Consider the following 25,862-nt stretch of genomic DNA (forward strand, 5'->3'; position numbering starts at 1 on the left):
ACATTGATTTATTTTCAATTGAAGTGTTTTTTTTGTATTTATTTTACTGCTTCAGTGTAGTTTAGCATAATTTATCCTGTTTTCCCCATCTAGTGTTATAATTTATTTTATTTTTCAGAATCATTTATTTTGTTCTTTTATACAGTATGCATGAATGAACATACGATATTTTTATACTATACCCTCTTCACCAGATTCTTTATATTTCACACAAAACAAATAAAGAAATATTGATTGAGAATCAATTTTCTACTCAGCATCACACTAGTTATTATGAATTATAGTACAGGAAAACAAAAATTACATACTTTCAATGAGCTTACGTTCTAGTTGGCAGATTAAGATATAAATAAGGGGAAAATGCAAAAACAACAAATGCTAATGAAATACTTATTCTTTATAGTGGCTAATACAAATATAGTCATATTCTTAGTCTATATTTAAGCACTTATATTAAAACTCACAATTTACCTTTTGTATGTTGGCCTCACCCTGGCCTCTTTATGCTTTTCCTATTGTTATTGTACCTTTACCATTATTTTCACTTTCTGCTTGAAAATTGTATTTACCTTTGCAAGATTTTAAAAAATTCTCTTTGGAACAACACTGGGTAGACAAATGCTACACACATTAATCTCTAAAATATTACCAGTGATAATTTGTCCTACGCAAAGGTGACCCTGCTCATAATTTCAAAGCAGAAATAGTGCAGGCTACTATAATTGTAGACTGAAAATCCTTGCTTTCTGAATTTCTTATTTCATTAAAGGACTTGCTTTGATTTTTAGAATCATTCACAAAAGAATTAACATGCAAAGTAGGAGGAAATCCAAATGCTAACATGAAGTTAGCATCTCTACTAAAAGGAAATTTTAGCAGTAAGCTTTGGTATATTAAAGAAGCATAGTCCCATCCTTTGGGATTTGATGGGATTTTTATATCATAGGGCCACCCATTTTAAACTTTAGCATTTGATGTATGTTCTAAGTTATAACCTTAAACATTTATCATATTTTGGAAAATTTATATCCCCCCTTAAGTTTTAATGCCTGCATTGAATAATGTTTGTCGTGGACCACAATACCTATCCCTGTGGAACTGATATCCTATCTTAATTCAGAAGCAATACTATTGATTAAGCAATACTTAACAGCTTCCAAACTTCAAGACATCTTTCAGCCACCATTTCTTCCTAACCTCACTATGAGCTTCCTGTGTGGTATCATTCATCTGAGATCTTACTAAAATGTAAATAAATTATATCCAACACACTTCCTCTATTTGCCGAGCTTGTTACCATATCGAAACAACTGTCTTAATGAAATACATATTGATGTATTGTGTATTTCTGTGCTAAACCAAAGTGAGGAGGAAGTTATATGAATATATAACAGAACCCACTTCATAATAGTTTTGTTAAAGCATTTTATGAATTGGAGATAATTTGAGCCATGGGAGATGATGTAATTCTACATGACAGAGTTCACAGAAAGAGGATAGCTCCTCAGATAGAATTGGATTAGACTCTTGAGAGAGATGCACTGGCGCTTTTATGGTGCTTTACCTTCATAAGCATAGCTAACTCTCAGTTTTCCATACTAATATTGTAGTTTTGAAGTAAAGATAGTAAAAATCAAAATAAAGAAGCAAGAGTATTATCTAAAATAATTTGTCTTTGGTCTTTGCATGCAGTATTTGACTTTTTAACATCAAATTTACCATTTTACTTTTGTTTTTCATGAGTTAATGAAGCTATTTCTAGCATCCATATTATGAAACAGAAATGATCTAACACAAAGTATGTAATGTCATACTTTGTTATGTATTATAATCTTCATAGGGCATGATTAGATAAAACTTATCTCATGTTATAATGAACAGTAAGAATGAATAATAATCTGTATCAGATCTATGAAATATAATCATACTTGGTTAATTGCTAAATTAATTTGTAGAAAATAATTACTATTGCTTGAGTAAATACCAAAAAGTGAAAATAGGAGGCAGCTCAGTGATGTTCAGGAGGAGAAAAGAAAGCCAAACTGGGATTAAAGTTTGTCATGTCTGAATTAAATGCTGAAGTGCCAGTAGTGGTTGATTGACTCTGTGATCAGACTTTTGGTATTTATCATTTTTTCTTATACTTTTCTGCATTTTCCAATTCTTTTGCAAAGGGTATGTGTTAATTTTGCAGTCAGAAAAAAAGTTAATGTAAAATGTTTCATGCATAGCTCACTTGTAAATCATTTATTGAGAGTTAACTGTATAAAATTTCCCAGGGAGAGAGAAAGCCACGAGCTAAATTTAAGGGCAAAGTACTCCATTATACAAATAATCCATTGTCGCAAAACTTATTGAAGATTTTTTAAAGTCACTTTTCTCATTGCTTGAAAATTCTAAACTGGAGACAATTTAATCAATGAGATAATAATAATATGAATAACATTATGTTCTGCACCCACTTCTCAACTCCACTTCAGAAGAAAAGCCTTTAGTATGTTGAGAATATGATCTGATATAAGATATGTTGTTTCCTACAAAGAAAGACAATATTAGGAGCATCCTTTTCCTCCTATTCTGTTTCAGAGTCAGTCTCCCTGAGTAGATCTGTACTTATAACTAACATTCTGTTTTTGAAGCATTGCTTAGTCCAAGTCATGTAGACTCAAACTCAGGTGGTGAGGTCATTACTAGCAGGCTTACCCAAACATTCATGTAACATGTAACAGCTAGAAAGCCAGCTAAATATCAATGCAATTAATTATATTTTGTTAGAAATACTATAGAAACATGTTATAGAGGGCTTCTGTTACTTGTACAGAGGTTTAGAACAACTCAGGAAGAGGTTGCACCTTTGTGCAAATTATTAAAGGAAACCCTGTTCCAGCTGATGTAGCTTGGGCCAGGGAGTATGGCTTCTAAATTGGAACACACCACTGTACTGGGAGCCCTTGTACAGGGCACAACCTGCACAGTCAGTCATGACTGCCCTATTTTATATGCTTTATTAATGATTTGAAAATAGCTACTGTTGCTCCATAGGTTTCAAATTATTCTATTCATAGAAAGCCAAGAATCACCTTTAGATGAGTTAGCAAAAAGATGCTTATCTTAGCTTTAATTTAGTCTTGGACCCTCACGATACAAGTCTATTACTTTGCTTCAGACATCTGATTTGAATAGCATTGAGGGTAGAAGAAAATGAAGTTACTGCAAAAGTATAAATAAGGCTATCAAGTCCAGTTCCTAGAAGAACTAGGTTGACATTTTGAAATTACATCTAAATTTTGGGGTATCCTCTAGTAACTTTAGATGACTTGATATATGAAAAGGTAGATAAGAAGACAGAGAGGCAGATGGACATCTCTTTGTTCCAAAAAGAAATAAAGATGGTTTAAAGGGATACATAGGTATACGATATAAATATATATTTATATATATATATATACACACACATATATATATTTATTGTGAATGAAATTAAATAAAATTTAAGTGAAGTATATAATATAAATGAAATAAATGAAAACTAAAATGGGTAAACAAGGGAAAAACATGAGAAGGGGGCAAGAATTAGACCTATATATAAAAAAGCACCCTAGATAGTATCTTACATACGTTTACAAATAAGATTCTTATCATATGTTTTGAAGCAATACATTGCTGATATTAAGACTAGAAAGAAATATCTTCCTCTGATACCCTTAAGTATATAAAGGGATCCCTGTATTTTATTATGAATATCATGATCAATATTCACTTTCATGAGAAACAAAGAATATTTTATAGGTATACTTCTACTCTTGTGGCCCTCAATATAGATTGATAACATTTCAGTAATGTACAATTTGGTATTCTCAGTCTCATAAAATACAGACCAGATAGATGACACTCCATTCTGATATAACTCGAAGGAAGATTTTAGAATATATCTAGATGCTGAATTCCAATGAAAGGACTGCACATCCTTCAGACAGTTTCCTATATATACTATTTCTCTAAGTTAGGCCTTTGATTGCTATTGGATGACTGTGAATTCTAGATTGTATTATTGGAAAACACTTGGAATACAGCTATTCTTTGTTAATTAAGGGCAGAAATAGTAGTCAAGTTAGGGGTTGTGTTTAAATTCTTTTACAGAAATTGAAAAGCCTAACAAAAACACACAGCTAAAAAATGTCTACCCACTTTACCTGAGAGATTAGCTGGAGAAGTATCATTTCATAGGAGAAAAAAAAATCTCTTTAAACATTTATTTTGATTCTGCTCTAATATACACAAAATGGAAGATGCAGGTTCCAAGTTTCTTCTTTGTCACAGCCTGGATATTGCCTAATTGATAATCTCATGCTACAAGGTAATGGAATTTCATCATATACTCCATCAGCAGACTTATTCACGTCATTAAGCAATTTATGTGATGTTTACATGTTCTGTTTCATGGATTAGATTCCTTGTTTTCCAAATAGAAATAGTAATATTTACTGTTACACATTCCTTGGTTAAAGGTGAATTGCTATGACATTTTAATTAGATGAAGTTTGGTGAATACTTTGATTTCTTCAGTACTTTGTAAATTGTGAAGCATAATGTTGATCCAAAAATATCAGTAAGATATTCGAAGTTAATGCATCATACGTTCTGAATTTCTACTGCACAAAGTTTACTGATTTTCCCAATCCTTTAAGTCTTTTTGAAGAACAACAAAAAAAAAAAAAACAGTTTTGAAAATTCCTAGAAGCAGATACTACATGTTTATCTCATTTTATGTGATAGGAGTGATTTTGTAAATCTATTCATAATTTAAATGCTCTAGGAGAATCTCTCAAGGGAATTTTATTGTGGATCATCATGTAAAGCAAAAATCGTTTTTAAAGTGCTTATTACTCCCTATTTCTATATGGGAACTTTCTGATTTGCAAGAGTTATTTAAGCTCCCAGAGGAGTGCATCACCTTAGTATATTCCTGAGTAGATATAAACTGAGAGGGACAGGAAACCGTGAAGGAACAATTTGGTAAATACTAAACTGATCCAAGTAAGTATTTGGACCTCTTTAGTGAGATCTCTGAGCTACTATTTTATGTAAGATTAAGTCTAGATAACACGTTCTCCACAGTGACTTGGAATGGGTTTATTTTGGCTCATTCAAGCTCTAAATTTCCTAGAAATCCTTTATAAACCACATAATTTTACCTCTTCTCATTGAGTGATTCCTCTTAGATCTGTAAAGTAAGGCAAAATTATTTATCTCTGATGGGAGAAGTTTGGCACCCTCATCCTCATCCTCCATCCACCTCCCAATTCTCATGGCCCAACCCAACTAAGGATTTTCAGAATTGACAGATATTCTTAATCCCCCAAAATGTTTGTACTTTCTAGAGCTGTAGAGGATTTTCTGTACACATGTAACCATCATGGAAACTTTCACTCAGTAGCAGTTGGACTTCCTCACCCACCCACACACACCCCCCGTGCAGCTGGGCCTCTGATTCTTGCATTACAAGGCAAAGAATTAGGCAGTGGGCATTTGTTGAAGGAATACCGTAAGTGGTTTATGATCACTATGTAGAAGGAGACTATAAATTTTATCACCTAAATTGGATGTTTTTGAGAGTAAAAGGTGCCACATTAAAGATTACTGTGAGACAACAGACATAAGTGGGGTCTGGTGTTTTAGCTGGGACTACCTCCTCTCCTTACCCCTCCCCAAACTCCACTGGCACAATAGTTCCATCAGGGCAGGGTGAGCCATGAATATCCACACCTTCACTGCTGAAAGGGGCTGACTTGATGGAATAGAACATCAAGCTGAAAAACCACATGCCCCTGGGTGCTGTCAAAACAGTAACAGTCTCAGCAGCAAACAAAAAGGAAGTGTAAACATCACAGCTAGCCTCAGATTGCAGTTCAGGTTGGGACAGGCAATAGACTGGCAATTAGCCAGAAATTTAACAAGGAGAATTGGATGAGGAGACTGCCATATTGAGCCTTGATGAAACTAACACATATCTCTGGTGGTTTGGAAATCTGCATACAAGTTTCAGGGAAGATCAGAGAAGGTCCAAGATATCCACATACCCCAGACTGACCCTAAGGCCTAGTGCAAAGAGGAGATAAGGGAGAGCCCAGTGGAATGTAAGAGGCAAGGAAGACTTGTAAGCTGACTGAACTTTGAATGAATTCCCCAACCCATGCATATATTCATCAGCAAAGGGTGTTAGCTTATTGGCCTAAGTTGTTTGAGTACAACTTCTGACCAGTCATTGGATATAAACTGCAAATTGTGCTGACACAGGGGCAAGTCTTAGCTAAGAAATGAAAATAGGAATTATAAAAACTGACCAGAGACATCAGCAGCTGAACAGTATGAGGGAGACAGATTCCAAAGAATTAGACTGGTAGGTCACTAAACAAACAAACACATAAATAGCAAAAACAGCAGAAACCCCCAGAGGGAAAAATCAGAAGTCATAACTACTATAATATATTGTATAAAATGTCAATTTTCAAGAAAAAATTTTTCAGACATGTAAGGACACAGGAGTTTAATCCACACCCAGTTAAAAAAAAAGCAGTCAACAGAAACTATCTCCAGGTTGTGGGGGAAAGCAGAAGGTGAATTTAGCAAAGACCTGAGAGGAGCTACTACAAATATGTTTGAGTAAGTAAGGAAATCATATTAAATAATTACATAAAGTATTACTATAATTACTATTCAAATAAAGAATATTAATATAAAGATAGAAATTATTTTAAAAAGAAAAAAAATTCTGGAGTTAAAAAGTACACTAATTATGATGAAAAATATTCTAGAGGGACTCAACAGCAGATTTGAGATGGCAAAAGAAAAAATCAGTGAACTTGAAATTAATTGGTAGAAATTATCCAATTTGAAGAAGAGAAAAACATAATGAAGAAAGTAGAGCTTCAGAGATCTGTGAGAAATCATCAAGCATACCAACATGTGTAATGGGAGAGAAGGAGGAGAGAAAAGAAAGAAAGAGAAGAAAAAAGATATTGGAAGGAACAATGGCCAAAAATTTGCCAAATATTATGAATAACATTAATCTACATGTTTGAGAAGCTCAACAAATTCCAGGTATCATAAATATGAAAAATCCATACATAGTCACATCATAGCCAAACTTAGAAAGCCAAAGAGAAAGAGAAATGCTTGAAAGCAGCAAGAGAAAAAAAGAAATTCGATACAGGGGACACCACTATGATTAACAATTGACTTCTCATCAGAAACATTTAAAGTCAGAAGGCAGAAAGATAACATATTCAAAGGCTGAAGGAAATAAAGATTTTTTTAAATGACAATCAAGAATTTTATATCCAGCAAAACTATTCAAAGTGAAGGTAAAATAAAGATATTGTAGGATAAAGACTGAGACAATTTGCTGCTAGCAGACCTGCCTTACAAGAAATACTAAAAGAAATCCTTTAGGCTGAAAAGAAATGACAGCAAACAGCAATTAAAATACACCCAAAGAGATAAGTAGCACTGATAATATAATTATGTAGGTAAACATAGATATGGTATAACTATATAACAAAACTCAATTAAAGTAGAAGGAAATAATAAAGATTAGAGCAGAAAACAATGAAATATATAACAAGAAAATAATAGAGAAAATCAATGAAACCAAAAGTTGACTCTTAGAAAAGATCAACAAAATTGACAGATTTTTAGCTAGACTGACCGAGGAAAAAGGAGAGGACATAACAGATTACCAAAGTCAGAAGTGAAAGAGGGGACATTACCAACCCCATAGAAATTTAAAAGATTAAAATGTAATACTATGAACAAATATATTCCAAGAAATTAGACAATTTAGATAAAATGGTATCACTTCTAGCAATGCACAAATTACCAAAACTGATTCAAGAAGAAACAGAAAATCTAAATGGACCTATAACAGTAAAAAGATAGAATTATTAACTAAGTCATCCCACAAAGAAAAGTCTGGATGCAAATGACTTCACTGTATCCTAGCCAATATTTAAAGGAGAAATAATACCAATTTTTCACAAACTTTTCCAAAAATAGAGGAAGAAGGAACACTTTTCAGTTCATTCTATTAGAACAGTATTACCCTGAGACCAAATCCAGACAAAGACATCATAAGAAAATAAACCAGTATTCCTCATAAATATAGAAACAAAAATCCTCTACAAAATATTCACAAACCTAAGTACAGCAATCTAATATTATTTACACCCTGACTAAGTAAGATTTATCCTAGTAATGCAAGATTGGTTTAACATCCAGTAATCCATTCATGTAATATAACATATTAGTAGAATAAAGGAGAGAACCACATGACTATATCTATTGTATCTATATGTATATTGTATCTATATGTGTATCTATTGTGGCAATAGATACACAAAAAAAATTTTGAGAAAATCCAATATGCATTTGTGACAGAAACTTTTAACAAACTAGGAATAGAACTTCTGTACCTAAATAAGGGGCACTTATGAAAAAACCTGCAACTAATATCATACTTAATGATGAAAAACTGACGGATTTCTCTAAGATTGGGAACAAGGCAAGGTTGTCAGATCTCACCTCTCCTGTTCAAAATTGTACTGGAGTTTCTGTACAGAAAGGAAAGAAAAATAAATAAATAAAAAGAAAAAGAGGAAATAAAGCAAGGAAAGAAAAAAAAAGAAAGAAACAGACAGAAAAGAAAGAAATCAAAGGCATCCAGAGTGGAAAGTAAAAAGTAAAACTTCTATTTGCAGAAAATATCATAAGTACGTAGAGAATATTAAGGAATGCATACACATACACACAAACTAATACATGAGTTCAGCAAGCTCGCTGGGTACAAGAGCATTATACACAAGTCAATTGTATTTCTATATGCAAGCCTATTTCAGAATTATTAAGGTTCAAGTTCCAGACCACCACAATAAAGCAAGTCACACAAATCTTTTGGTTTCAGCAATTCATATAAAGTTATGTTTACACTATACTGTAGTCTATTAAGTGTGCAATAGCATTATGTATGTACATACTTTCATTTAAAAATACTTTATTGCTAAAAAATGCTAACCATCATCTGAGACTTCAGCTAGTTGTAGTCTTTTTGCAATAGTAACATCAGAGATACTGATCACAGATCACCATAACAAAATAAAATAATAATGAAAATTTTGAAATATTGTAAGAATTACCAAGGTTATAATTACTAGAGACATGAAGTGAGCAAATGCTGTTGGAAAAATGGCACTGGTAGAAGTGCTTGACGCAGGGTTGCCAAAACTTTCAATTTGTAAAAATGCAGTATCTATAAAGTGCAATAAAGCAATGTACATAGGAATTCTTTTCTTCTTGCGGGGGGAGGGGCGGCGTTCATTTTTACTATACTCTCTACTCTTGCATATGTTTGAAATATTTCACAATACGAAAAAGTTGTAAATGAAAAGGAAAAAAAAAAAAAGACTAAGAGAATAATTAAAACATTATAATTTGGTCTCTATGTTGACCACAAACAGGGCTTGTCTGTTAAAAATCAAATCTGAACAGTGTCAGAATGAATAAATCATAGAGAGGTGAGTGAACTCTCAAAAACAATCTGAGCAAGATACAGTCAGTGCTGAATAGTTGGGAAAGCATTAAGAGAATTGCCTGTATTAGCACAGACTTCCTAAACTGGAGTGCTTTGTTGCTCTTTCCTTGAAGTTCTGTGACCTGGTGATATCTAAAACTCCTACCTATGCGAGGATTTTAAAAAGTAGAGTGTGGTCAGAAGCAGTCCTTTGTTCCTAATCAATACTAAGATCTACAGTTCCTCACCCCCCTTCAGTTTTTTATTGTCTGGGGCTTTGTTTTTTGGCCTTGAAGACTTACAGGATGGGTTACTGTAATATAATGCATTTGCTACTTCTCTGGAAAGCCATTCAGAATCTTTAACTAGTGCAGAATGTACAACTCTTTTGCTAAATAGTCTCTGCCAAGAGAAGCATTCTTCCGGGCTTTGTAATTTGCATTGATTACTGAGCTGTTCCCCAGTGTATCACTGGGTGTATTCTATAAAGCCTTACATAGTTCTGTCTTGATTAAAGAAGTCTGACATTGGGTGGTCGTTTTTAATAATGACTGAGGTTGATCTGGATAAACTTGAAAAATTTTAACAGATTTTGGAACCCAAAACGTCAGCAGCAAGTTATTCTTATTGATGACACATACTCTGGAAATCTAGTATTTTAAAAGTGGGTTCAGTGTACAGTACTGAACTTGAAAAAAACAGGAGGTTGAAAAGTAGACAGTAGTGCCAAAAATAAGGTCCTAGTCCTAACTTCTCTGCTCCTTAATCTAATCTGACATGCTTTCAGAATATTTCACTTTCTCGATGATCAGTCTTCCAAAGAGTTTCTACCCAATGCTTAACCCCACTACATAGGAACAGAGTTAATGATTTCTCATGAGGCAGATATGAATAGGAACAGTATTCATATCAAAGACAACTGGTCCCACTTCCAGGTCCATCCTTGGGCCAAGATATGTAGTCGCCAACAGTGTGTTGGCGACTGCATTTTTTGAGTCCTGGCGCAAAGTAAGATCCATCTGTTTTGCCCAGCCGTTTGCCTGAGTGCCACAAAATGGTCCTGTTATTAGTCTTATTTGTGGTCCTATTTGAGGTTAGGGGATAACGTAAATCAACTTCAGTCCTCCTTGTGATGAATGTAACATGGGAATTAAAAGTGGTGGTGTTGGTAGTGCTAAGTGATGTTGCATCTCTATTTTCTCAATTGCTCTGTTTTCTTTGGATTGGGAAGCAGATATTTAAGAATGAATTTGTCATCTGGAAGGATAGTTGTGACCAAGTTTCCCTCAACAGGATACAAGATGTTATTTTTGAGCTTCATTACCCTCACCAAGGGGGGAAAAAAAAGAGAGAAGAGAGAGGGAGAAAATAAATAAGGAAGAAAGTGAAAGTAAGGAAGAAACAGGCAGAGATAGAGAAGGGAAGAGAAAGGTCAAAGAAGAGAAAGAGGAATGACATGAGAAGAGGAGAATGTAACTTGACTTCCTATTCGTAGAAACTGCTTTATTGTTTTGAACTAAAAGTTCAATTCACTCAACATCTGGTGAATTAAGGAAAAGGAAATCTGACTGATTAAATTGAACTGCTAGTTGTCAGTTAAGTAGTTTATATATAAATATGCAGCCTAGTTTCTATCACCCTTTCTTGTCTGAACTAGACAGTTGAATCCGTTTCACTAACCATATGTGATCGGTGAGTAGAACAGTACCAATTGGTGATTCAGATTTATATAGAGGTGAGCAGTTTTTATATTTCTGAATCATTTATTGGGGATTATTGTTATTCCTTATTATTTCTGAGCATGAGTTATTTTTGTCAGTTTCTTTTATGAATGTTTTGTTGCCTTATAAGGAAATATGTGAACTCCCCTCCTCTCAGTCAGTTTCTGTCTTTACACTGGTGCATTTTTAGTCTAATTCAGGCATGTGAGAAGCAGGGGAAAAGTTTAGTTAGTCAATGTCAGTGATTTTTTTTTTTTTTGGATCCATTCATGGATAGACCTAGTGAATTTAAGCCAGTTTGAACTTAAAATCTATATGCATCAAATAGACGCAATACCCAAAATATTCCTCTGTATAATACAAGAGAAAAAGAAAATAGAATTCGCAAGTAAGAACTAGATGCATTTTCTAAAAACAGATGCAATTTCAGGGCTGATCTATGATCATAGTCTCATATATGGTGATATTAAAATATTACCTTGCATTAATAGGAAGGTGGGCATAAACATACCATATTTAGTGCTACAAATATATAAAAAATGTATTGCCATGCTGTAAAGTAAAAGAAAGATAATTGTTCTATCTCCATTTTACACTAAAAAGCTATGTTTTTCTAAACCTGTTGTGTCAGTTATTTGAAGCTAAAAATAGGGATGACTTAATCCAGTCTGTTTTTTAACTATTATCTTATTCATAGATGGTGTTGTATGAAGAAAGAAAGGATTGAAAAAATTAGTATGACATTTTAAGCCCAAGTATTTATGACATACTTTTATTTTAATGCCTGGACTCTTAATTCAAAGATTAAAAATAGGTATTTTTTAAAGGCGTTCACAGTTATTTAAATCAAGAAGGCTGGTTCAAACCCTGATGGTCTTCCCATGTTGCTTCAAATAGCAGTGCTGCATGTGACTAGCTATACAGTATGATGTGGTCTGGAGTGCACTAAACCCACAATACCTTGCAATGGGCATTTGTATTGCTAAATATGTTCCTTTACCTCTACTTCACCATTTGCCCCACCACCAATTCAGTCATTTGAAAGTAGTAGATGTAACATTTTTTTCCAATTTTATTTGAAGTTATATTTCCCTTTAATATGTGTATTCAGATTGTAGATTTTCTTCTTTTTTCTCTGAAATAACATTTTATGTAATCTTGAGGCTTTGGAATTATTTAGGAGTTTTTTAAAAATCAGAATATAAGTAGAATTCAGAAGCACTGAGCTTCTAGTCATATCATTATGAAGTACTTAACATGGCGGCATATTTTGTTTTTTCAGAATTGCTTTTTTTCCTCTTTAGATCCTTTCCTTTTCATTAAAAAAACGACTCTGGGAAGAGAGTTTTTTTTTTTTTTTTTTTTCCTTAGGAAAAAAAAAAAGCCACGCTTGACTGATAATGCATTGCTTTGGATGGTGAAACATTATGAAAGTTTAATTTTTAATTAAATCTGAAATACCAATTATAACTGAAAGAGATTTTAACCTGTTTCTTTTCAGACTGCCTGAAGTTACATTTAGAGACTGAAATCACTGCACCTTAAAAACAAAAGATTGAGCTGCACTGCATTCTTGTAAGTGAAAGCTTCCTCTACCTTCCTCTGTGTTTTTGTGACCAACTCAAAAAAAGGACAAAAATATTGGTAACATAGTAACCAGACATGAGTAAAAATTTGAATATCCCTGAAGAAATACATGTTTAAATGATTTCCTTCTTTAAAAAAAGAAAATTTGTAAGGCTCAATATTCAGTATGTCTTTTTTATCCAACCTAAATTGTGAATCCTTTCTTTTGGCTGGCTTGAATTGCATTAGGGAGGGTGTCACCCACCGTGCATCAGCACAGTGACATACACCCTGTCAGGAAGGATTCTTACATTTTGGTACAAGTCTCTTAGAAGGTAACAGATTTCTTATGGAATCAAAGTAGGTTCCTTTTTCCTTTGTGATGTCATTAGAAATTTTTAGCCTTTGTGTCAATGTAAATGGAGAGAAAGAAAGTTCATGATGACATCACAAGATTCTGTTGCTTTGAGGACTTTGGGCAAAACTAAGTAAAATGCATAATTCCCTTGTGTGCGTGTGTTCCCCATTCTGCTATGAAGCAGTCAAAATAGCACATCTTATGTCTTCCCGTGAGCTACAAGGCTGTCTCTCAGAGCCCCATTGTTCCATAAATGCATGTCAGAGTCTACCACAGTCTGGTCTACCCTTATTTAGCTGCTGTTTTGTCAATGTACTTGGAAGAACAATTAACATTTGGGATTTCAATGTCTGAATAACAGGCAGTGAATAGAACCCAAGCATATAAAAGATTCAGACGCCCAGGGTAAGAAAACAGAAGCTTAGAGTTGGTGGGGGAAAAAAGAAAAGCATTTTAATGCCGCACTCAAAGGTTATGAAATACTACAAGGAAATTCAGTGTTATTTTTTTAAAATTTTAGATCAAAATGTACATTTTTGTAGTGAAGTCCAGAAGGTTATGATGTCTTCCTAAGTTTCACAATTTAATGTGTTATGAGGTCTTTTGCTAGCGAGTCTTAAAACACTTAAATAGCATTCATCTCCTTGTGTCATTGTTGGAATGCCGGATGTGGGGTTTACTGCATCGTGGTTTTCAAAGTGTCACAGTTCCTCTCGACAGAGTACACTAAAGGTGATTCAGATGATTTCTTCCATTTTCACTTTGGTTTACTGCACTCTTTCATTATTGACTGCAGTTCTTGTATGTTTACTGTAGACAGTTCTGACGTTGCTTAAATATCCCTGCCTATTGTCTGAATTCCTGTTAGGTCCATTTTTTTTTTTTTTTTTTTTTTTTGCTTTGAGAGATGATGCATGGACAGAGCAAGATCACTTCACTGTCAGGGTATCTGGTGAATTGGAGGGAACTTTGGCAGCTTATATATGCTGCCCACTGAGCACAGTGCCTAAATGAATAAATGATGGTTATTGTTATTTTTGTCATAACTACCACAGTCGAAAACCATAGATGGTAAGGTCTCTAAAATCAGGATCTATTTCTTATTGATTTTTGTAATCCCCAGTACTTGGCATAATAGTAGTAATCAAGAAACAGCTATTGTTATTAGTACAATTAGAAAATTTAAGTCAGAACTTTAGGAGTCATTCATTCAGAGAATATTGTGAAGATGGGTTGAATAAAGTTTTTGACAGTCAGGAAGATAATTATAAAGGAATTTGTCAAAGACAAACCTACTATTTACCACATAACATTAGGCATCAGTTGCCTAGTCTTTCTCCCCTTTGACTTTATACTTCTTTCACCGGAGCAGAATGAGAAGTGCCCACTCATACATATCCTTTTTGTCTGTGAAGTGGTCTTCACTAGTTTTCTGTTTAAGTTGTGTCTTACATCCCATACACTGAAGTTGTCTCCAAAGATAAATCTACCTGACTCTAGGATGGATGGTGCTCTGTACCTGTTTGTCTAATTGCTGTGCAGTAGATTGTGCTTCAAGAAAATGGGGCAAATGGTACAAAAGGTATTGGGTCAAGAGTCCAGAGATTTGGGAAGTTGCCATTAGAAACTTCTACTTTCAGTGCGTCAAAAGCCAGGACCAGTTTCTCAGCACAAATAAGACCACAGCGTTCTTTAGAACTGAGAACAATTTGACCCCTTCTAAGCTTAGTTTCCTGGTTTTTTTTTTTTTTTTTTTTTGCATAAAGTTATCTGCCCTCCTCCACCAATTTTAATTTATTTCTAAAAGGGGTCCCTTCATTTTTATTAAATTAGCTTCTGGTGGTGCAAATTAAGGCTCTCATAAAACTTGGCCTCTGAGGCAAAGCTAAAATGATAAAATTTAGGCTTCATGAATTGTACTGTTATCATGTTGAATAACATTTAGGGACATCAAAGAACTTTATAAACACATTTCACATTTTTTAAGATTAAAAGATTGAGGTGAAAGGGATGTAAGGGCAGAGCATCGTCAAACATTACAGGTAGAAAGGATATAAGAAATAAAAGTCCAGTCATCCCATTTTGGAATAAGTAAATTGAGGCCCAGGGTAGGGCATGCAGGTTACCCAAACCATACTGATCACCAATGCGAATCATCCTCAGACATCTAGGCCTGAGAGTAAACCCAACTTTGGACTCTGAGGCTTTGATCTTTCTTCTACACTCAGTGTCTGAGCTGTGTTTGCTGAGGAACAAATTGCCTTAGGTTCATCTTATGAGACCCACTGAACTGTGGTCCCCTCTACCAACTAGTCCAAAATTCATATATAAAGGGTATTCTAAAAGCATTTATTGTTATCAAAAAATTGTTATTTTTTATTATGCATTTTGGTATTGTGCCTCTGGTTGTGCATTGAGTCACACAGAGGCAAATTTATGTGGTTGGTTTAATATTCTTTATGATGATTTACAAAGTGGACAGAAGACCATTAGAAACGTCAGTAGTTTAATTGGGCTTACAGGCAAGATGAAACCGGTAATCTGAACACAGCCATTGTGACGTGGAATTCAGACTTCCCAAAGAGGGTGCATCAGGCATGGTGTCAGAATGTCATTGTTGCCAGGAGTCATTTCCATCAGAGAAAAGTTTCTCAGGGTCTGGAAAAATTGAAATAAACTTTAATAATTTAAAATGAATTACTTGCCCTGGTAATGTATTTCAGGTTTCCTTTATTGGATTCTGTCATTTGGCAATCCAAAGAGACCAGAGTAGTAGTTGGACAACAGATACATCTTTCTTATAGACAAAGTATTTTATAGGTGTAGTAGAGGAAATAAATGGTTATCACTTATTCTGGACCATCAAGGAATAATATCATATCAGCAAGCAGCCTAGGCAGAGGGAAGTTGAGGAAACAATGGTAATGGTGTGACCTGAGTATAGAATGCTGGTTAGGGCCAGTGTTTTCCAAAGTATAGGTTGCAACTCATTCATAGGTCATGAAATCAGTTTAGAGGATCACAGTCAATATGCTTTTAAGAAATAGAATCAAAGAAAAAAAAGTTTGTAAAAAGAGTGTGTTACATATTTTTAAGATAATGAATTGAAAAATAAATATATGTCTTACTGGGAATCATGCCACCAGAATATGAAAGCAGATCTAAAGATGATAGGTCTTTTAAATACTCAACTCAGGTAATCATGACTAAGGGATAATATTATTTTCCCCTTTTTTTACAAACGAGAAAGTGGAAGAATCAAGCAATTTGTCCCAGGTCATACGAAAGGTAATTGGTTGAGATAGGATGTGAATATGTCTGTCAAACTCCACATGCATACTTTTCCCATGATTTGACACTGTTTTGCAGGGTTGTATGACTTCATTTATTTCACTGTTGATAGCGCACACATTTATATCTTAAGTCCCAAACTACAGCACTGTATTTCCAGTTTCCTTATTTAAATCTTCAACTTTATAGGTATCACACCAGTTTCTCAGAATCAATATATCAAGTAATTATCCTCCTAGTTAAAAATCATCCTTCTTTTGACTATCCTAATTTTCTTCACCCCAATTCTCCAGGTCATCTTGGCTCAAAATATCTCATTCTTGCCTCTCCTATCCCCGCCAAGTATCCAATAAATGGCCAGTAATTCTCCTCTTTTGGTATCTCTGTCCTCGTCAGGTTTTCATCTTCTCTTGGTTGTACTAATCTCCTAGTCGGGAGAAACAGGGAGGGGAGACCTGTTCATCCTAAATGCTGTTGCCCCATTAGGTTTCATGAAGCAGGAGCCCTAAGATCATGTCACTTTTGTTCAGACAAAACTTTAAATATTCTATAGTAATTACCAAACAATGCCTAACCAATATTCATGACACTCTAAAATCTAATTCTGTCCCCATTTTTGACTTAATTTTATGGTTTAATATACCATACACTCAGGCCAGATTTCCACACCCTCATTTATTAGTATTGTTTCTGTTATCTGGAATGGCCATCATTCTGTTTTTCCATATGCAAATCTAATCCATCCTTCCAGGTTACTTTAAATGCTATTTATTCCATGAAACCTTCTGTCCCTGGCCTAGCCAGAAATAATCCACTCTCCCCTACCTACCAAACTCACTTAGCACCTGTAGCAGCCCTGCCAACAATCTCATTTTGGACTTCTGGTCTTCGAAATTGTGAAAGAATAAATTTATATAAGTTAACAAGTTTGTAATAATTTGTTACAGCAGCCTAAAAGCCTAATACAGCACCCTCCTACACATTTTTTGAGACATGAATTACTTTCTATATTTTTAAATAATATTTATGGGCATGCTTTATTTATTTATTTTTTTACTAGAAAGCAAATTCTTAGGGATAGAGCCCATATTAAATTATTAATATTTCTTAACCCTATAGAATCTACCACAATAGAATCATTAATTCGTTATTCAACCATGCTTAATATTGGGAATAAAGGAACGATCCCTTAGTGTCTCATGAAATTTATAGTCTTCTAAGGGAATCTGACATCAAATAAGTATGCAAATAATTACAAAATTACAAATTGTAGTCCATGGGAAGAGCTAATTGGTATGCAAGACAATAATGGGTGGGGAAAATCTATTGTACTGTCCACTGGGTGCTCAGGAAAGAATTCTTAGAGAAAGTGTCATTTAAGTTGAGGGTTGAAATACAGAAAGAATCAGCCAGGTGAAGAATTTGGGGTGGGGATGGAAGTTTGAGAGGGGGAGAAAGCTCCCAACAGAAACAGCATGGACAAAGCCCTGAGGCAAGGACAAACTGTATTCAAGGAAATAAAAGGATTCCAGAGTAGGTAGAGCAAAAGAAGCAAAGGAGGAGAGTGACTGGAGGTGAGGTCAGAGAAGTAGCCAGGGTGGGGAATTTGGATTTTATTCTGAATACCCTGGAAAAGCATATAGTAGACATGCAAAAAAAAGTAAGTAAATGAGTAAATAAATATTAATTGAACAAAAGCTTAAGAATAGAACAAGATGAAGATAATTCAAAGGTACATAATATTCGTAAGCTTATAGCATCTATATATTCATTTTGAATCCTCACTGAAGGTTTACTTCTGAATTTGAGGAGGGCTTGGACTTCTGAAACAGAGGTCTAATAGTTCACCACATGTTTCCCATCTGCATAACCAAAATAGGTCTCTGACAACCTTCTAAGATAAGGTCAAGTTAATTTTATTTCTTTTCTAGTTAATAATTATTAAAATTCTGTTGTTGGTTAATGAATCTGTTATTTTTGTTGATTTTTAAGTGCTCGTTGTATAGTGTAGAAATGAGTACAAAACTGTGTTTTACTCTTAGAATGTATTTTTAACTGTTAAACCTTAATCTTATTTTTAATTTTGATGTATTTTATCATGTGCAATGGCCAGGGGCCTGGAGGCATAGAAAGCCTTGAAAATGAATCATCATTATCCTCATTAATACTACCTATAATATGACTGAATTTCTGGATTAAAACAATCCAGACTGTTTTAAAGTATGATGATTAATATTCTGGAATGCCACTAAATCAGAATAGAGGTATTGGTTTGTTTGCAAAGTGATAGAAATTATCCCCTTTTGCAATTGAAGAAATAGAGTAGAGGGAATGTGAAAATTAAACCATAGAGAAGTAGGTTAAGCTCTAAAGATATGAGTACTTATCCATTGCAACTCAGTAAAAAGACACCAGAATCAAAATATTATGTCTACAGAGAACCTTAGGAATTATTTATTCCAGTCTCCTCATTTTGGAGATGAACAAAATTTAGGCCTAGAATTCTTGTTCAAGTCATACAGTTAAATAGTTAATGGCAGGGCTGGAACTGTAATTCTAATGCTTAAGAGCTAGATTACCACAGCCAAACCAGCTAATCTGTGATCAAAGCCCCTATTGTAGCCCTTTCAAGGTCTTGGGTGGAAAAAGGAATATTAAGTATAGGAGATGAATCTATAGACAAATTTTAATTAATAAAAATCTGAACAATAAATATTACTCACAATCTGTTTACTTAATGTACCAGATGCTTTATAAAAGTTGTCTCTAATCCTTGCTACCACCCTCAGCAGCCCCTCAGCAAAGCAGGGATAATTTCCATTGTATAATGAGAACACTGAGATCCAGAAAGATTAAGTAACATCCAAGATTGCAAAGCCAGTAAGTGAGTTTTGTATTGATGCCAGACCTAACTGATTCAAACCCTGTACTATCTCCTGTTTGGTGTTTTTATCTATTGCATTTTGTTATCACTTCAGGTCATGTGGTCACAGAGGCCATTAGTTCTCTAACAGTCCAAATGTCTGAAAAACTTTGAAAAAAGTTAGGAAGGTAAAGAAAAAAGTTACGTTTAGCAGGTGCCCTCTCTGCATAAAGCTCTTTACATTTAATTCTCACAACAGTGTCTCAAAATAAATAGTATAACCTTTAGTTTACATTTTAGGAAATTGAGGAACAGTGAGATTAAATAGCCCCCGCTGCCCAACATCTTAGTAAAACTCAGAGCCAGGATCCAAACGCAGATCTCTCTGACCCCAAGTATTCTTTCCATTATTCCACCCACCTCCAAGTCTGCTCTTCTCCTGATGCTAGTATTCTATGGTCTGCATACCTCAGCTCCTTATATGGCAAAGTAGAATTTAATACATGCTCTCGTAGATATCCCAAGAAAAAAGAGAATATGTTGAGAGGATGCTTTTATGGTTAAGTTATATCATCTTGCCTGGAAATAAATAGAGCCCCTATATATTTTTCCATCTTTCAGAAATGAAGAGCTGGAAGATTGGTCAAATCCATGACATTAGTCTTTCATCTCTACATCATCTTGACTCACTGTGTGTCTGTGCCCAAGGTCCCAATCATATCGCAGACAATGGTGCTACTAACCTTGATCATACTTGAAAACATCTTTGAAAAGTGAAAGAAGTAAAATATTGTGTTTATTAGACCAATAAGAAAGAATAAGGTTTACATTTTCCTTCTCAAGTCTAACTTAATTGAAGCCTTATAAGCCTGATCAGAGATATACGTCAATAAAAGTGCTCATCATTACTGCTACTAAAAAAAATGCAAAGCAGAAAATCCAGACATATTTATCAATTGTTAATGTTGTTTTCTAATGACTACTGAGGACAACATTAGAAGTGAACTCCTTGGTGAGGGCAGGAGAGATAGAGAGAGAGAGAGAGAGGGGGAGAGGGAGAGAGAGAGAGAGAGGGAAAGAAGGAGTAAGGGAGAGAGAGAGGGAGAGAGACAATATGGAAGAAGAGGAAGAGAGAGAGGTTTGAAACATTTGTTGATGGCAGGTCCTACTGCAAACATGATCCTGAATTTCCTTCCTTGTCAACTTTTGCAACACCACATGTATATACCTCCATTTCTGAGGTCATTTCTACTGTTGTTACACTTGAACGATTATTCTAAAACTATCTGTCACTATAGCATAGCACCAGTATGCATAACAAGTTTATGGTAATTAGAAGAAATGCCTACCTGTTATAGTTCTGCATTTGTTTTTTCCTCTGTATTTCTTGAGTTTGACTTCCAAGTCTTTCTGTGTGAAAGCCCTTAGCAGTCCATTCAAGTCTTCTAAAATAACTCAGTGAAAAAAATCCTTCCTGCTTCACAGAAGGGACTTTGTTCTTTTACCTCAGCCTTGCTCCTCCAATATGTGGCTAGTAGCCCTAAATCAGAAAGTACATTAGTATATGTTTTGAACTGCTGGGTCTCCTCAGGAGAAAAAAAAAAAAAATGTTATCTACAATCAATATTATAATATTTTGTTAAAAATCCAATTCTGGTTCAGTGTTTTGTTCTCAAAGGAATTTTGAATGAAGGAAAAGCTTTTGTAAGAGGGAGGAAGCTTATCTAATCTCCTCAAGACTGATGAGAAGCAATCAGGAGACTTGTGACTCTTTGAAACAGTAAATTTCCAGGGAATTAGGCACACGTTTCTCAAGAACAATAAAGAGTGTTACACTTCAGGTTGCAGCACATTGGCTCCAAATGCACTGCTTCATATATCCCAAATGGCAATTTGAAAGCACCATTCTTTGAATCAACTGGCAAAGGAAGGAGGCCATGCTGAACTGACATTCTTTCAGGAGGTCATGAGAAATGGAATACAGAATGAAGTCAGTCTTCTGATTAATATCAGATTCTCAGGATTATAAACTTCTTATGACAAAATGTCTTCAGAGATACAGGAAAATAATAGTTACCAAGTAGTAGAAGATTTAGATTTTTGACAAAGTCGTTTACTTATTTGCAATTGCACTAACTTAACCATATGAAATTTGCTTAACCTTTGCTACAATTTTACTGAACTGTTCTTTGTTTACCTTATTTGAACATTGTAAAACTTTATTAAATAATCAATAACCAGTATATGTCTAACATTGTTATCATGGTCATTGTTGTTACTGAGTTCTGTTTTCCTCTGTGGATTAGGGCTGCCAGGAATAGCTGTGAGCCTGGGTTACACATTTAACGCTACAGTTGTCTTATCCTCTTGTAGGACTGGAAAGTGGGAGGGACCAATTAGACTGGTTGTTCAGTTAGTTAACTTAGATTCATCTCACCTAGAAAACGTGTCAGCAGAGTTTTATGTGTAAGTCCTTTTATCAGACAGAGAAATAGTTTGCATGTAAAGCTCTTGTTTTTTAAATAAGAACTGACTCTATCCTGCTATACAAGACTCTGATTGATGACATAATACTATCCACATAATCATTGCAGTTACCACCAGAGAGACAGCCAGTGTAATTGAGAGGAAGGAGCAAGGGGCTAACTATCTAGAGACTTGATTCAGGCATTGTCGAACAGCTTTGTGTTAAGATCATTTTCCTTATCTGTAGGGGACACTTTTCTCTATCTTACAGACATTATGCAAAGAAGTCAAATGATATTTAGAGTTCCACGGAATAAAGATGGTTCATAAATATCATGTATTACTATCACAGTAAAAGTATTAGTAGAATTATAAATCACTTTGAGGTCTCAGGAGTAAGGTGCTTTATCCGAGCTCTTAGTGGTTAGAAATTAGTTTGTTTCTTGAGTTGCCTTACAGAGAAGTACCCTGTTGCTGCTCAGTACTGTTCATATGTTGGAAACAATGACTAAGAATAAATTGCCAGTAATAAATTACTTCTTTTAAAGATTTATTTTTAAACCATTCTTTATTATAAATTCTCTGATTCTCTCAAGTTAAAAAAATATTTTTAAACTGCTTTACTTCCCACATTGGACTGATTTTTTTTTTTTCTTTTGAGGGAAAGAACCATGGGTAATTAACTAATTTTCTCAGTCACTAAAACTGGCACCAGATAGGTATTCAGTAAGTGTTTGTTGAGTATCCTGTGTAAAAATTTAGTAAAATTTTAGTAAAATTTGCTTTAAAAAAAGAATACTGCATTCATTAATTTGACTACATGAATACCATGTGATATGTACAGTTGTTATTGAAGATTATACAGCCATTAGGGAAAGAATGAATTATATCTATTGCTATCGACCTGGAAGGATGACCATAATTTATTAGGTGAAAGAGCAAATTTTCAGGATAATAAATATTTATGAGTAAATATATTTGTGTGTTTATATGAACACAAACATGAAAAAAATGATGGTATTGGTTCTTGTTAACAAGCACAGTGTGTGTGTGTGTGTGTGTGTGTGTATGTAAAACTGAGCCTTTTCATGATACAGGTTCATGACTGGAACCACATACAAAGGAATAATAGTTGAGCAAGCAAAAGTTATTAAAAGTAATTTGATTCTTTACTATAGTTTCTCTGAATATATAACCTGCAATGCAGAAAAAATAAAACTTAATGTTCTTTTTTGTCATCTCTTTCATCCACAGTATATCTCTCCATTATAGATACCCCCAATGTTTCTCTACCTTTTCCTCACTCTCCTCTTCAAGAGCCCTCACTAACTCTCCTTGGCCCAGGTCAATTAATTTTTCTGCTCACTTCCAAATTCCTTGCTGGATCTGACTTATTCTTCTCTTTCTGTTGTAAATCTCACTAGACTTTCTGACTTCTATTTCTCTCACTCACTGAGGAAAAATAAACAAATAAATAAACCTTCTGCAAGATAAGTTTTCAGGACTCTATTCCCAACAGAAAATTCATAGAAGTTTAAGTAATTGAAGGAGCAGACCCAGAAGCCTTAGGTTAAAAACAAACATCAGAGGTCCCCTTTAGAATATGCTTGAATAGACTTCAGCCAATGAGGTGGGCAGAACATCTGAATTGGAATCAGGCAAGAGAGGACTGCACAATCTGAGGTACTGTATTTCTCAGAATCAGTACATTCTAGATTCCATCATAGAGTAGTCCTGACAATGACTCACCCTTTATGGATAAAGGGCAGAGGTACCATAAGCTAACTTAAAAATACAGGAAAGTTGTAGTATAATAACCACAGCTAAACAGATGTACTTTACTTCATATTATAGTCAGTTATGATAAAGGCTTTAAGAAAAAGAAGGGAGAGAAAAGAAGGGATCTGGGGACTAGGAGAGGGAAGGGATAAAGAGAAAGAAAGAATATCCTCCTCTCAAATAAAAAAAGGAGAGAGGGTACAAGAGTGGAAGAAGGTGATTGGTTATGGGATTAGGAAGCATGAAGGAAAAAATAAAATATATTTTGATACCCCAGACTTTCTCTACATCTGCACAAATCTTCCCTGGTCCCTTATGAGTCCAATCCTGGGTGGGTTGGGTCTTCTTGGCACTTCCAGCCAGTCAGCTGTCCACTCCTTCCTTTTAGAGAGTGCTGACTCAGAGTGAACCATTTACAGTTGTGGGAAACTCCCTTTAGAATATGCTCGCAATTACTTTTGTGTCTCTTAACTCTAGGGGACTGAAGAAGTCAAAAGGCAGCTGATCATGGCAAGCTTACGCAAAGTTGTAGGTTCACTTCTTTGCCCTATGCCTTCAGTTTAAAGAATTTATGCAGAAAAAACATGAATTCTTGTTTATCTTATGTGACTCCTACCTGAGCCTCAATAGTCTGGTGAGAACAGTCACTCTAGCTAGAAAGGTGACAAACAATAGAGGTGTGGTTAGAAAGACAAATAATGTTTGTGAAGAGATTTTAATCAGATAAGAAAATGCTTATATAATGTCAAGGGATAAAAGCAAGATACAAAACTTGTATAAAATATTAAGTGTTTATTTCTAGGTGGTTATTGTTCATTTCTCTTCCATTCTTTTCGTTTTCCAAAATGGCAAGAAAGAAAAAGAAAAGGAAAAGTGCTCTTGCAATATCCTGCCTTTTTAGTTTGTTTAGTTTTAATCAATGAAATAATTTTAATGGTTGCATCTCTTATAATGAAGAGATTTCATTTCAAATTTGAGTGACATGATATTCTTGCTGAGAATTTTTTTTTCTTTAGAGATGCTACTATAGTGTAATATTCTGGTCATTTTTAATGCTCAAATAGCCGTTGAGCTTTGGTGGAGTGACTGGGAGAAGGAGGTTGTGAGGTAGATGGTTCATTATCTAATTACCGGGGATGGATTAATATAACGCAAACAGAACACTTGTCACTTCAGGAAAGAATAGTCAAGAGAAGCAAGGCAGGTCAATGGATATATTCAAACCATGCTTTTCTATATAAAATAAATGTTTACTTAAATGAGAAATTACTTCATGTTCCACTTATAAAGCTCAGATGGTACAAACGTTTAAATGGAGAAAAAAAACTACACACAGTCAAGAGACTTGATATAGCCCAAACTCTGTATCTCCTGGTCTTCTAAATATTTTACCTATTTATCTTATTCTCACCTTATGGCTCACCTTTTTATCTTATTCTCACCTTGTATCTCTCTAAGGTCTAATGAAGTCCTTAGACCATTTTCATAGCTTATGTTCTAGTTTAGGTTCTGTAGCTCTTTAAAATCTAAATGTCAATTATCCTTATAATTGACACCTCTTCTGCTCTTCTGCTTTTAACTAAAAGGCTACTTAATTTCTGCCAGTTGGAATGGTTCTTCTGTCATTTACAATTCTAAATTTCTCTTTCCTCACCTCTGCGCTTTAGACCCAAACTGCCTTTTACAGTTACTTTCATTTGTTTACTCCCCCTGACTCAGGAACTCTTTCTCCAGCTCAGAGATTCCTAATCTTGGCTGCACATTAAAATCTCCTATGAAGTTTAAGAAAAGCATACCAATGCATTGACCTCACCCTAGATGTTCTGTTTTAATTGGTCAGGGGTGGAGTTTAGCTACAATGCTAGACCCTTACAGGAGCCACACTCTTATTTCATCTCAAAATTTTCAGTTCAGTTAAGTTTAACATGCTTCTTCACACTGGAAAACCATTTTTTTTCTGGATAATGACTACTTTCCTAACCAGGCAATAATAAAGTTTTAACATTATGCATAATACAGCTGTATCTATGTATTATCACACAGACATGCATGTGACACACACAAGCACACACATTAAGCTAATGACCAAACTTGAACAAAAATTTGATATACATAGAATTGCTTTTACCATAATTAATTAGAAACTAAGTATAGTTAATGAAATTTTAAGAGTCCTCTTTAAACCTGTATTGAAAATGAAATGTCATACATTGCTCAACGATACCAGAATATGCCTTGAGTCTGATTTGTGGG

The 25,862-nt window shown here is 34.5% G+C and overlaps 1 protein-coding gene and 1 long non-coding RNA gene across 2 annotated transcripts in view; one reads left to right on the forward strand and one right to left on the reverse strand.

The window, feature by feature from the left end:
- ZBTB20 (zinc finger and BTB domain containing 20) overlaps positions 1–25,862 on the forward strand; it is a 785,132-nt gene that overhangs the window by 317,670 nt on the left and 441,600 nt on the right. The window contains exon 6 of the mRNA XM_036849631.1: positions 12,788–12,861. The gene's annotated coding sequence lies outside the window, so the exon portion shown is untranslated. The remainder of the gene's footprint in view (positions 1–12,787; positions 12,862–25,862) is intronic.
- On the reverse strand, positions 15,703–20,857 carry LOC118893946. The gene is made up of 2 exons (XR_005019647.1): positions 20,714–20,857; positions 15,703–15,868 (listed from the first exon to the last, which is right to left on the reverse strand). It is a non-coding gene; the product is annotated as an uncharacterized LOC118893946 (long non-coding RNA).

The sequence above is a fragment of the Balaenoptera musculus genome, chromosome 4 (genome assembly GCF_009873245.2).
Source record: "Balaenoptera musculus isolate JJ_BM4_2016_0621 chromosome 4, mBalMus1.pri.v3, whole genome shotgun sequence".
Lineage (NCBI taxonomy): Eukaryota > Metazoa > Chordata > Mammalia > Artiodactyla > Balaenopteridae > Balaenoptera > Balaenoptera musculus.